Raw genomic sequence first — 14092 nt, forward strand, 5'->3', positions numbered from 1 at the left:
AAATTGCGTGAAAAAAGTGTTATTAGCTGTTTTGTCCTAATAGCTATTTTGAATACTCTATTTCCTTCATAATTATGTTACACTGCAGATGCAGAATAGCCTGTTTGAAAGGCAGTTAAGTTGTTTCCAAACTATTCCTGTGAACAATAAACTATGTTAACATATTGTGACAAGCTCCATTACTCTTTCTTCTTAAACAATGGGGCTACGGTGCCTGCCACATAGCAGCCAAGAGTGAAAAAGAGAGGAGATCTAATGAATTATGCAGAGAGAGCTTTCTCTCAGCCTGACAGTCTGAAACCAGCCTGGAGAAAATTGTAAAAGAAGTACGAGTCAGTGCAGCCATCACAAATCCCCCTCCCCTTCCCCCCAGGGACTGCGGAGGCCAAGGCCTGTCAGTCAAGCGCCCCCTCCCTAAACTGTAATCTGGGGACAGAGCTGAGAAGCCTGCAGGTCTGATAAAGCGCTGAAAAGATGCCCCAGAAACCAATCCATGGCACTCTGGGCTCCTGTCAGGGAGAAGGGCATGGGAGGAAAAAAGACACCACAAATGTTCCTAAATTGCTAACAACAAGCCTCAGACTGGTTCCACTCTGAAACCACACAACTCAGGCTGGCAAATCCATTGTCCCACTTGCCATGTGTGCACTATATGGAGCAAGCAAAATCACAATCACCAGTTCTGACCCCTGTGAACGTGTGCAGAGGGGTGAATTCACAATCATCTGACTGCCTGACCTCTGCCTTGTTAGTGCACGGTGCGAGAGAATTTCCTTTTTATTTTAATGAAGCAAGGCTTCCCTCCCTGGCAGGCAGCTGAGTGTGGCGCAGTCTGGTAATGAGAGGCCAGAAGGTTCAGGTGTCTTCAAACCGCAACACATAGAAAAGACTTAATACAGACGTGTTTTCACCAGCCCTGGAGGAAACAGAGAGCTGGATGAATATTCATGGATCGGTGATGAATTGTGTTGCCTACAGCATCGTGCCACTTTGAAAGCCCTCATGCTGCTTCTTTTATCACAGGAGGTCCTTGCCACTGAACCTCACGGGCCACAACACAGCGCCCCAGCATCCAGCTACCAATTATCATCTGAGATCATTAACTTGTTATGTTGGCACAAACACTGCAATTTCAGATGCCCTTCTATATTCAAATGACCCTATTCATGAGGAGTGGCTGACTGAGTTGATTGGATTTTTTTCTTGCATGCCTCGCAATCACTCAACAAGTGATGTTTGGACACAAAATTAATGAACAGCGTGCAACGCTTTGAACTGTGTGCGCGCTGTGTTTTCGAGATGGATAAACAAGCTTTTTAATATCTTTCAAAGTATGCATCACCACAGATTGATACAGTAATGGCATGCTGTTGGATGTTCACACTTTGTTTCATTCAGGCAGCAATCTCCTCGTAATGATGGTAAGTCAACAGGCAGAGAGATAGGGTGGTGGAGTGGGGTGGCAGGGTGGAAGGCCTGGGGATTGAGCAGCGTCATGTTCAGCAGCCTCAGACGGGTGATTCATACCAGCCTCATCACCGGCAACAGACAGGACATCCAGGCCTTTATTACCTACATCCATCACCATCACTTCATCAATCTGAGCTCCTGTGAGCCAGCTCTCAAACCAGTCCCCAAACACCCATCCCAACGTGCTGCTGGACAGAGATTTACACCCACCCTCTAACCCCCCCTCTCGCTTTAACACACACACACACACAAAACAAGAGAGATGAGCTTGTATTTCGACTTTAGACACACACACACACACACACACACACACACACACACACACACACACACACACAGAACTAGACAGAAAGTGAGGAGTGTGTAAAGGCCATTCTGCAACCAGACATGGTGTGAAGCTGTTCCCCTAAGGGACTCTGGCTGACAGGCTATCCTGCATTCTGAAAGCCACTTACACTTCAGCCACATCATACCACCTGCTGCTTCTGACCAATGTGTCAGGAGGGCATATCATGATGGATACACTAAGCTGTGGGAGAAATCATTAAATCATTCCCACTGCTCTCCCCATTAAAAAAACCCTATAAACCCTACCATACATCCATATATACACAACACAGGACTTGATTTAATTTCATTTGGACACAATGTCATGTGTATGTCTGTGTCAGAGAGGTGTTGAGAGAATTTTGATAATATTGAAGACTGTGAGTTTGTGGAGGGGTTGCATTGGATTTTAAAAGATAAGGCTGGTGTTATTCTTTATCTTTCTTTTGTCAGTTGAAAATACCAAACCAACCATGTGTTAGTCAGTCCCTTAACAGAACACACAGCAGTAAAGTTACAGGACAGATAACCAAAACAAAGACCTGAAGGACATTAAAATTCTCTGTAGATCTGCAGAGTCAAGTAGTAATTCTCTCTGGGTTCATATGAGCCTTTCACATTACACATAATCATTAGATCTGTTGTTGATATAAAAATGGAATACAAACATATAGTTCCATTGTTTAAAAAGGCTAATAATTTCCTACAACAGCTGGGCACTGTAGTTTTTAGCAAATGTTACTCAAACAGGAGTAAATGGTGCATTTGTTGGGCACTATTTTCAGTGGTGGAATAATACACATTTGATGCTAGTGTGTATTAATGCCAGCAACAATACACAACAATACTTGTTAGTTTGATCAATTCATTGTTGTTTTTGATCTTTTGTTGGGATTTGGTTACAGCAAGAACAATATAGAAAATCACCAGCCTTATCTTATAAGGTCTTTATGACATTTCGTCCTGCATGGTATGTTTGTACATAGTAGAGGCGCAATACAGAAGTGAGAAGGCGACGTTTAAAAAAAAAAAAACTTGCATGAATCCTTTCTAATGCAATCCAAAGCAACAAGATGGCAGCAACCTCAAAGGTTGATTCAACACCTCTCTGGGAGCCTCAAAATAAATGAAACTTTATAAGCTTCAGTATGTTATGGCAGGTTCATTGTGTTGTCTTCAATTGTACACATACCTGTGATAATGTTTCCACCTGCTGCATACAATATCAGTATCAGTGTTTACTATAAATAAGCTATTGGTAAAAAAGATGAAGCTCAAAATTATTCTTGAAAAATATTTTGCTCTCTGTTTATATCATTAAATTAGTGCATGAATAATTTTTTGCTCTTATTTATTCACAAATATCTTCCCAGTCTGCAGCTTTTCTGCCCACAGGCTGCAGAACTTTCTCACTTAAATAAATCATTGTTTCGAATTAGTGTTGTATTATACACTTTGGGTAAAAAACACATACTCATTGAGGCCATGTTCGGGTTGTGAAGGGGATTTAAAGGACAGAAAGAAAACCAATCACTTTTGGACATTGTGTCATATTGATTTATGGCTGCTATTATATACTCCTCTACCTATTCCACATATCCATGTACACAGACCTTTGTCTCAGTATATGATGTGACACAGAGGGTTTTGTCATTAAAGAGCATGAATATAGCCTACTTGGGGGAGATAAATCAATGTTTGGTTCATAGAAACATTTCACTCTGGGATTGTAATGTTATTGATTTAAGCACCACATAGTGTTCCAGCAGTGGCTTAAATTCATCTTGAATACACTCAGATTTTTTTCTTTTGGCTTTTTGAGCCTGATCTTTATTTTCCTTTATAAGATCCAGTGCTCTGAGCACAAAACATTGACTGTGAGAGTAGCACACTCAGAGATGTTTACTTGCTTGACCACATGATGTAAGTGATGACAGGGGACAGGGATGGAAGTGAGGGGCTTAACACGGTGAGAGAGGGGAAGACACTTTTAATGTAAGTGTCCGTCAGCGTGGGGATGTTTGGGTAATGGTGGTTTCCGTGGCAACAAAGTGAACAGCAAATACACTAAGAGAGAGACATTTTGTACTTTTGGGGGCACAAGTTGAGAATCTGGTTTTACAAATACCTCCTTGAGTGCTTTATTGAAATGTATTCACTGTGTTGTGTTCACAGTCTGTTAGCATGTTTGTGTGTGATCTGTGTGTGCTTGTGTGGGGGTTTGTATTCCTCAGGATGTAGGATATTACATTCACACCCTCACATGCAGTTATAAATAGGCAAGCCAGAATACAGGGGGAAACTGAATAATAATTTGTTTCACTGGCAGCAATTCAAACTTACAGTCTGTCACACTAGCTTTATGCAGAGCAAGCAGAATGCAGAATTTGATAGCAAATATTTGGTGTGCACTGCAATAAATTGAATCTGTAACTTATTTCTGACTATACAGAGGATATTTATTGTAGGGCAGAGATTATTATACAAATCATATCATTTCACCTCCTCTCACTCTTCTTCGCGCTCACTAGCTGTTCTGATTTGTATGACAAATGAGTAAATGTGTGGCTGTATAGGTTTTGTGTCTTTTTGCTTATATATGTCTTAGACACCTACATGTGTGTCTGTGAGTGTGTGTGTGTGTGTGTGTGTGTGTGTGTGTGTGTGTGTGTGTGTGTGTGTGGGGCAGCATGTTGCAGCGTTATCTCTTCCTCATTCAAGTCATGTCACAGGCCAGACACCATTGTCAGGAGAGGCTTTCATCGGCTGACTTCAGATGTGCCTGTCATCCAGTCCAATTATACAGAGAGAAATAGGTATTGTTACACTCCGGGGATTGATTCAAGACAAAATAGAAAAGCGAAGATAAGACTACACAGTCATCTATGGCCATGCGCCACTTGCTTGGAGTCACACACTCTTGCTTACGCACACAGATTTGAAATCACATGGACGAGCGAGTTCAATATCTCGGTAATAACAAATCCTTACAAGGTAACATGGTCTCACTTCTGTCTACAGTGGAAAGTGTCTGGCAGGTAGGTTATAGTAATTTGAAATGGCGAGAGATCGAGTGGTACACCTCCGCCTCAGCCTCAATGTCAGGTGATAGACCGGCTTTTTATGGAGATAACTTTTTATGGAGATAACTCCGGGCTGATAGAGCAGCTGAGCAATCCTGGGCTTAAGACGACTTCAACCTGCTGCTGAGAGCAGTTCAGAGCCACTCAAGCATCAGTCAGCACTGCTGACGTGAATAGTCTCTTTTCACCACTCTCTGCGTTTTCCTTACTGCTCTTTTGGCTCTTCTCTCTCTCTTACAAAACCAGAAAAAATGTCAAGAACCACCACTTACCTCCAACCACTCATGGTGAACAGCTCCAATTTTCTTTAATACCGCCCTGCCATTACACTCAGAATGTTTTGCTGCTATGTTAGTCATTGTTAGGCAATCAGAAAGAGATCAGCTACAGCACAACTGTTATAAAGATAGATATTGTGTGAACACCCTGTGGTTCATGAAAAGTTTGCAGGCACTCTTCCAGGCCTTGTTTTAAATGTGCTGTATTATAAGGATGGTGAATGATTAAGAAGGGAAACAAAAGTTCATCCTTCCTTTGAGGCTCCATTTACCTCATCCGTCATTTCATTAAGTTTGTCAGGTGTATCCTTGTTTATACACGAGAGTTGTGACAGCTCAAGATGGCTGACGTCTCAGTTTAGACAATCCCCTTATGTGTAGTCAACCCTGCGTCTCAGCCGAGCCTCCGGTGTCCTTGCTCCTGATACTGATTCACTGATGTGGAACGCAGTTGGCTGAGATGCTGGAGGGCATGGGGAGAAGGGATTTGCTCCTCGGCTAAGTCTTTTCTCTGTGCCGATTCCTACTGGGCCATGAGAGGAGATTTAAACTCTTATATATACACTCTCACATTGGCGCACATACACACACACACACACACACACACACACACACACACACACACACACAATACACATCTGTTTTCCTGCCATCAATCTCCTAAATCCACCCAGGTTGTTGTGAAAGTGATAAATTCAGCCATTTAATATCCATAATTAATAATTCATTACACCACAGATTTAGATTAGGTAGTATTTTATCTAGCTAATAGTTGTACCCTTGAAGGTCATTCTGAATGTTTTTCATTATTGCTTCCTGAATTTATGTTCGATACAGCTGTGCAATAACTTACAGATATTGTGACTGAACGACACTATATTGTAGAAAAGGAAAAAAAAACACACGAGGATCCTTAACAGACTTGTATTTTCATCTGAGTCTGTCGTGTGACTCTATATTTTTCTCTAATTAAGTAATCTGTTAGGACTGGACATTACCATATGGTTTCAAATTCCCACAACAGCCTCAACTGTTGTGGCTGTTGTGTCCATTTCTCAGTATTATAAATAGTCTGTGAGAAAATAACCTCACACGGTAGAGAAAGACTTGGCCTTATTTTACCAGGTACATAAGAAGCAAATAGGTTTCAATTCAATATTTGTGTATTAATTGGATTGTGTGAACAGTGGATATTTATACTGGAACAGTTTTTCTTACTGTGTGAGATATATTTTCAGATGCACTGGCAGCCCCCACAATTAGCGCAGAGTTTAATCAATTAAAAAAGCACACAAAAACAATAATCTGAGGAATTATCTCAGACACAGACACAGAATTAGCACGCACTATTGTTGGTATCACAGCAACTAACAACAGTTTTATTTTTGGCGAGCTGTTGCAGAGCCATTAGTCGAAAAGTTAAACAACTCACTGGTGACGGCCAATGAAAAGCAAACAGAGGAGGCTTTCCCTGATGTAGAAAACTGGCTGTGTGGATTTTTTTCCCTTTTCTCTTTTTGTAGTGAATAAATGTAAGTGAACCAAGTTATCTCGCTGTCATCCCCCTCCTCTCCGCCCCCCTACGCCTGTCTTTCTCCTCTCTGTGTGTCTCTGAAATACACACACTTGCACAAAGGAGGGAAAGTGTCACTATGGAAACAAGGAGGCAAGATTCTAAAAGCTACCTCTTGAGACGAGAGTTAAGACAACAAAAAGGAGTCCACAGTGTGAGTGGCAGAAAAGCAGCAACATACACAGCATCTATACTTCTCTCTCCTGTTCTGCCGCTGTGAATGTCATCATCAAGCCGCTTTGTCACTGTTTTGGGCCTTTACCAAACCGTGTACATCTGTGTCTGTGTGCATTTTAATACGGTCTGCTGCATTTGTGTTTAAGTGTTGAGACTAGTGCTGTGCCTACAGTAATATGCATGCGGCTCTTTGGACAACTTTGTGTGTGTGTATGTGTGTGTGTGTGTTTGGGTGCAATGTGCACCACACATTTCTTTAATAGGGCTAATCCATTTTAATCCCACCTGCCACTGTTACCTTACAATGATGAATGTAAGCCTAAATTAGTTGAGACGCAGAGAAATGCCCGAGAGACAGAGGAGGGGGCTGGGAGGTAGATGTTAGTCTCTATATGTGTGTGTTCGTGGTGTATTTGTAGAAGTGTACACTCGTGTGCTTGCGGGTGTGTGTGTGTGTGTACACGTGTGAGACCGTGCATGTGTATTTATTAAGGTTCCTGCAGTAGCTGAAACAGGTTTTTCCTCCCTGCTCTGTTCTGCTATTTTCTTCGGGTCTGCAGGGTCACTGCTGTCCTTAGTGATGTCTCCTTCAGCTGTAATCAGCACCATGGACAGCAGCACCGATCTCCACCACCGCAGGCACCAACAGCAGGCATCCATCTCAATAGACTCAAAGAGGCTCCCTCTGCTTAGCTCCTTTCCCTTTTCATTCCTGCTGATCTAAAAGAATTGGATAGGTGAAAGCAGGCTGCCCATTAGGCTTCATTCTTGATGTACTCCTCCAATCCTTGATCTTTAACAGGGATGAAAAGGAGATTTACGGAGAAAGAGGAAGAGGGGAAGCTAATTGTGGAAGACCTGCAATCACATCTATTAATAAAAACGCTAATAGAAAACTCCTAGTGTTTCCCTCAAGGACGACAGATTCACATGCTTGATTATGAGGGGTAAAATACAATAGAAGTCCAGGCAGCTGTGAGTAATAAAGTCCTAGATTAGCACTTGTTACTGTGTGTAGAGCCACAGTTTTAGTGCCAAAGTCACACATGCGGTGGCTTTGAAAAACAGCAGCAATATGTGGTAGCAAATGTAAGAGAGAATAGGAGAAATTAAAAAGGAGGAGCAGGGGAGGGAGGGATAGGAGGAGTATACTACTGTACAGAGTGAGTGAGTAGCTAAGTTAGTGTGTGAGAGAGAGAGATATAGGGAGATCGAGACAGAGAGAAAGAGAGAGAGAGGGTGCAGATAGCGGGAGGGGAAAACCTCCTCTCTGAAAGGGATGATGTCAGTCTCTGCAGCTGAGCCCCGGTCCCCGACTCGACAGGGTGAAGACTCTCTCCTCCAGAAACAGGCTGGCAGGCACAACCACATCAACGTAGAGGGAGACAGGGGTGAGAGACAAACAGAGGGGAGAAGCAGCGAGAGTCTGGTGAATGAAAACCTGCAGGTACGTATGCCACGTTATCATCCATCTGTGAGTTCATTCATTAAGTGCCTTTTGTTGTGTGCTGCCTGCCATTGCGCTTCAAATTGCTGCCAGCTTCTCATTTGTTCAAGTAATTATCGTGTTTTAAGAAGGTGTCACAGCAAATCTCAGGAGTATATGAGTGTGTGTGTGTGTGTGTGTGTGTGTGTGTGTGTGTGTGTGTGTGTGTGTGTTGAGTGTACATTTACTTACTATATCCCAGCATGTCTGTGTGAATTTGTGTGGGTGTGTATATTTTAGTAGGGGTGTGGAAGGAGTGCTCACTGTAAATGAGGACACACACACACACACACGCACACACACACACACACACTAGTGAAAAGTTTTTTAATGAAGAGGAAACTGCTGTTTTGAGTCCTCTGGGAAGAAAAACAGCTTCAATTATTCAAATCCAAATCAGATGCGGGGTTGCCAGAGCAGAGGGCATGACAGAGATTTGAGATTAGAGCATAGGGCTTTTGGGTGAAGATAACCTATAGACATGGAGGAAAAATGCTTTTTTGTCTGTTGCGTCATTGTTAAAGAGCTCTTCCTCTGTCTGCATAGGGGATTTGCCTGGTTAAAGCAATGCCTTCTGGGATAGTGGTGGTCAGATAGCTGTGGTGAGTCATCCTGTAACATCTGTACCTGACACCTCTGTTTCCTGCTTTAGATTACAGGTTTGCTTATGCCCAAGAGCTAATGTCATGATCTTGCCTGGTAATTCATGTTGTCACACAAGTTCAGCCAGTCTATAGGATGTGTTCTGTATTATACAAGAAACATCGATTTTCTGTTTCTGCTGAGATTAGTTATGAATGTCACAGGCAGCCAGACAGCGCACGCAGGGGTCAAATTCAATAGGCAAACACAAGAGATGACATTGACAAAGGATAAAATGTGTCTTTGTATTGGAGAATCCTGCACAGCAAAGACTTGTGTCTGTGTGTGTGTGTGTGTGTGTGTGTGTGTGTGTGTGTGTATGCGTGTGTGTGTGTCCTTTCCCTTCTCAGTCTAATGAACTCACAGGCCATTAGACCAAAAAAAGAAGAAGAAGAAAAAAAGAACAGGTTATAGACACATTTCACCAGCAGCCATCCATTTACACACTCAGGCTGTTGGCATGCCACTCAATTAGTCACAGCGTGGATTACACTCCACGAGGGGCTCGGGGAGAGAATCACACTGGAAATCCAATTTTGTGTCACATCAAATGTCAGGGTAGATCCCTCAGATTCTCTGTGATAACCACAGAGACAGCGGGAGGAGATGCTGAGGGAGTGCACTGTGGAGGAGGATGAGGGGAGAGGATGATGGTTAGAGGAGACGTAATAAGGGGTGGGGTCTCAGAGGCATCCCTACTGGCCAGCAGGTCCAGTTTTCTATAAATGGTCATTTGGACTGTCTATGTGCAATTTAGGAAATTCTGTCTCTGATGTGCATGACTGCAGTTTGGTTGATTTCAAAATGTCATGCCAGAAAATGTCTTTTGCCATCAAATGGATAAGACTTTTTTCTTGTCATTTACGTCTTATCTACCTCTTATCTTCCAATTATTACCCTCCATCTCCATCTCCATCATTGAAATGAAGGATTCGACTCCAACAGCTTAGAGAAGTGCAACCTGTATGAAAGAGGTATAAATAGAATTTATGTTGGGTACCTCACATATAACTAGAAATTGCACTTGCAACCAATCCAGCTAGCAAACTAATTACGAAGTTTGTGTGTGTGTGTGTGTGTGTATCAAACTTTCTTTAAAATCAGATGCATGTCATCTGTGAGGCCAACCGCTCTGAAGACACCTGCTGTTGGGTGCAGTGTTCCAGTCACTGCAGACACACACCAACAGGCTTTCATTTGTTTGCATAACCCCTGCAGAGCAACCCCATTTATTCCTGTAAACCTGGAACATCAAACAGGTACTTTTAGCCATTGTGTACAGCCTGTTCCCTCTCTGGTGCTGACTGGAGTGACAAATGGTTGAGTAGATAAAGGCTCCATTGGCAATAAGGGGCCGCAACTTCCTGCTGAGAGGCCATTAATTAGGAAATCCAAAGTGTGCTTGACTTTACTTTAATTTACTTTACCTCACTATAATTTATTTTGTAATTCATTTTGATGTTACTACTGCCCCAGTTCCTTTGACTCCTATTTCAGGTCTTGTGGAATTGTAGTTTCCCTGTGTAGTTTTCTTACAGGCAGCAGTCCCATTTGAGGATTTTAAGGAGGGTAGGTGTTTTCATGATTGTCAGGCAAGATTTGTTTCATTTCTTGATTTCAAAGATTTCTTTGTCCTCTTTGTTCACACCAGGGGAACGTGTTTATATTGAATTATTCATACACATTCTCACTGTCGAACAGAAATGATTTCAGAAATCATCCCAGTGGAAATTCATCACGATCTTGCCCCTGTGTGCAGAGCGGGATGCTCAGTCATTCCTTCCCCTTCATGCGACAAATCCCTCCCCATCCATCTATCTATTTATCTCTCTCTGTGATGGCTGAAACCCCAGCTTCCCAACAGAGGTGACCTGAGTGGCCCCTCAGCCTGTGTGTCATTACCGCTGACCAGTAGCCCATCTCTATCTGCCCCTGATCTCCTGACCTCCCTGAGAGGCAGCCAACAGCACGCTCCACAGCGTTGAGGGGTGGGTAGGGGGGTTGGTGGGGGAGGAGATAGGAAGGGAGGGAAAACAAGGGAGAAGGGTGGGTGGAAAGCTGAGGGGCAACAGGGAGGGATGGAAGAAGAAAAATGGAGAGTGGAGCAAAATGGGGTGAGGTGAACAACTAGAGAAGAGAGAGAAAAAAAAGCAGGTGAGTGACTGAGACAAAGAGTGAAAGAAGAAAATTGGGAGTGGCAGAAGCAAAAATGGGGAAGGGGGGGATTCACTGAGTAGGAAACAGAGAAGAGAAAAGAAAAGCAGCAGAATGAGTGTGGCGGCAGAGGAACATAGACAAGGAAGGGAAGTCGTAGATGAGATGAGTCGGGGAGGGAGACTCAGAAATGGAATGAGAGCGAGAGAGAAGAGATGCTATTTCAAGACCATACTTACTGATAATGTCACTCTACTTCAAAGTGCAAAGCGTTCCTGTCATGCTCCTGCATGACTGTGCCTCTGGAGAATTTCCTCATAGATCAGATGATAAAAGGATGCCTGACAGTAGGGTGCGTGGGGCCCCTACTCACACGGCGTGACACATTCTGGGATAAACTTTGACTGTGAAACATACTGAGATCTCTGCTTTAATTCTGTCTTAATCAACACACAGCTGCTGACCGGATGACCTGGAGGAGTTTCACAGGTGCAGCGAGATGAAGCACACCATGGGGATCAGGTAAAATACCAAGCATCAGCCATAATGTTTGTAATAAACTACCAGTACACCATCACACAAATCAGCACGACCGAGGAGGATAGATCAGCATAAGAAAAAAATTAACTGGCAAAATTTAAAATACTTAAAAAACATGTGTCACATTGATTTGGCTTCTATTATAATTACAATTTGACATGTTAATTACAAATATTTCATTTACATGTCTTTATGGCTCAGATGTCCCTGAAGTCATCAATCATTCAGCCTTCAGGTACCACACTTATCAGTGAATACCTGTCTGGCCAAAGTTCCTGTAGTGTAATGAATGCATCTCAGCTCCAAGAAGGAACCATGCATCCTCTGTCTAACTGACTTTTTCACTAGATTTCATTTTGCAATATTTACATAGAAACTGCAATAACATTGTGTGGTCTTTTGAATATTTTTAGACTTCATTGAATTATTCCATACAATACAGATCAAGCGTTTTTATTTTTTCTATATTTTATGGTGAAACTGTGTGTTTAAACTAAAGCACATTGTACATTTCTGTAACTGTTATTTTCTTTTAGTTAATGTTGACACTAGTGCCTTTGGATCAATGGCATTCATTTACAGCAGGAAAACACACACACACACACACACACACACACACACAGCAACAGCAGATGGTCGTCCATCTTCCCACTTTGACTCTTTTCATTTAGTTCACTGTGTGAATCTACAAATGTGAGGGGATGCAATACTCTCCTGGGGTTTGAATGAAAAGAAGGCATTTTTATCATTTTGTGAACCACTTAGATATTTCCCTGTTGGCTTTCAACAATGCATTAGTTGATATTTAACAGCAGTCAGCTGAAGCAACATAACATTTTATATATATTTATATATATATAGTGTAGCTGACTGTAGTACTATAGTACAGCAGAGAGAGCTGTTTTGCATTACAGTAACAGGTCCTTAAACACAAACATTTAGCTCTTTGGTGGGATTGTGATTGAAAAATGACAAACTAGTATTATAGACTGTCACACACAAAAAATGCCACAAACAGTTTAGCATTGTGGTTTATTGTATTAAAGACCTCTAGACTGAAGAAAAAGACAGACCTACAGGCCGACCAGTATGTATAAACCATGTAAACTCTGCTAATGTTAAGTGAAAATATAAATATACATATATACAAAATACTTTTATATACATTATATTTGGTATTTAGGATTCATTTACAATTACAACAAAAAACACATAAAATTAAGGTAGTGAATGCCAGGTACCAATAGCATGATTATTCAGTACATCTGCTCAAAATGTTATCATTGTGCTTGTGGTAGACTCACAGCCAAGGTTAGTATTAAGTTAAGCATGTAAAATATGTTTAAGCCAATAATATGGTACAGTGGATCATGAAACAATACTGCTAGCTACCCATATATATAATGTTTAAAAGCTGTGTACTGAATAAAATCTTATAGGCATCACAAATGTTCCATAGTTCTTTATCCAATTTGTATAAAAGATTACATTATATAGATAGCATTTTCTGAACATCTAGGTCATTTCTGTAAACAAATTAAACTGGCGTTATTAACTTGGCAAAAACAGCTTCATGACATATCCTTCTCTGTTTCAAGGAAAATGGGGGTGAATTTATTTATCATAACGTGCTGATTGCGACTTTTGCTATAGTGTAAGTCACGATGTAACACATCAGCTGTCATACCTTCATGAATTTGAATTCTATCCTGTTGGAGAAACTTTGAAATAGTGAGTGGAGCGGAATAGAGTAGTAGACAGAGATTCAGGTCTGTAATTCACTGACAGTTATGCTTGCTGTCCAAAAATATGTTCTCCGTGGGTGCTGCCAAACCGGTTTTCCCACTAAATGAATTAAAGAAGACATTCAACAACACCGTGATTCTGTTCCCTCTACACTTCCTTTGAATGTCAGCCATGGTCTCTCAAGATGGTGTCAGAATTAACACATGGACTGATGATTGTTTATTATGTTTACAGAAAGCACTGATATGTTCATAACACCTTTCAAACCTTTTACGAAAAATGGGTAGAGTGATCATGACCTTGTGACGTATTACAGACATACTGTAGGCATAAGCCTAATGCAGTGGCCTTATAGCAACTTATGATGCTTTATGCATGTTACAATGTGTTATGTAAGTGTATATAATGCATTATAGATATATGATTTGAAGAAAAAGTTGCCACATTTCCATATGTAAGAATATGTTAATAATAGACTGATGAGTTTAAGTCTCTTGATCAGAGTCTCCTGGTGTTTGGTGTTACATGTCTTTTAGTACAAATCTTAATTTCAGTGTACAGCTAACTAACGAGATAAAGTGTTACCTTCTGTTTCAGTCAACAGCTGAATGCTTGA

This window comes from Micropterus salmoides, unplaced genomic scaffold, assembly GCF_014851395.1.
Source record: "Micropterus salmoides isolate LMB-PRFRI ecotype aquatic unplaced genomic scaffold, ASM1485139v1 Ms_hic_scaffold_8, whole genome shotgun sequence".
Classification (NCBI taxonomy): Eukaryota; Metazoa; Chordata; class Actinopteri; order Centrarchiformes; family Centrarchidae; genus Micropterus; species Micropterus salmoides.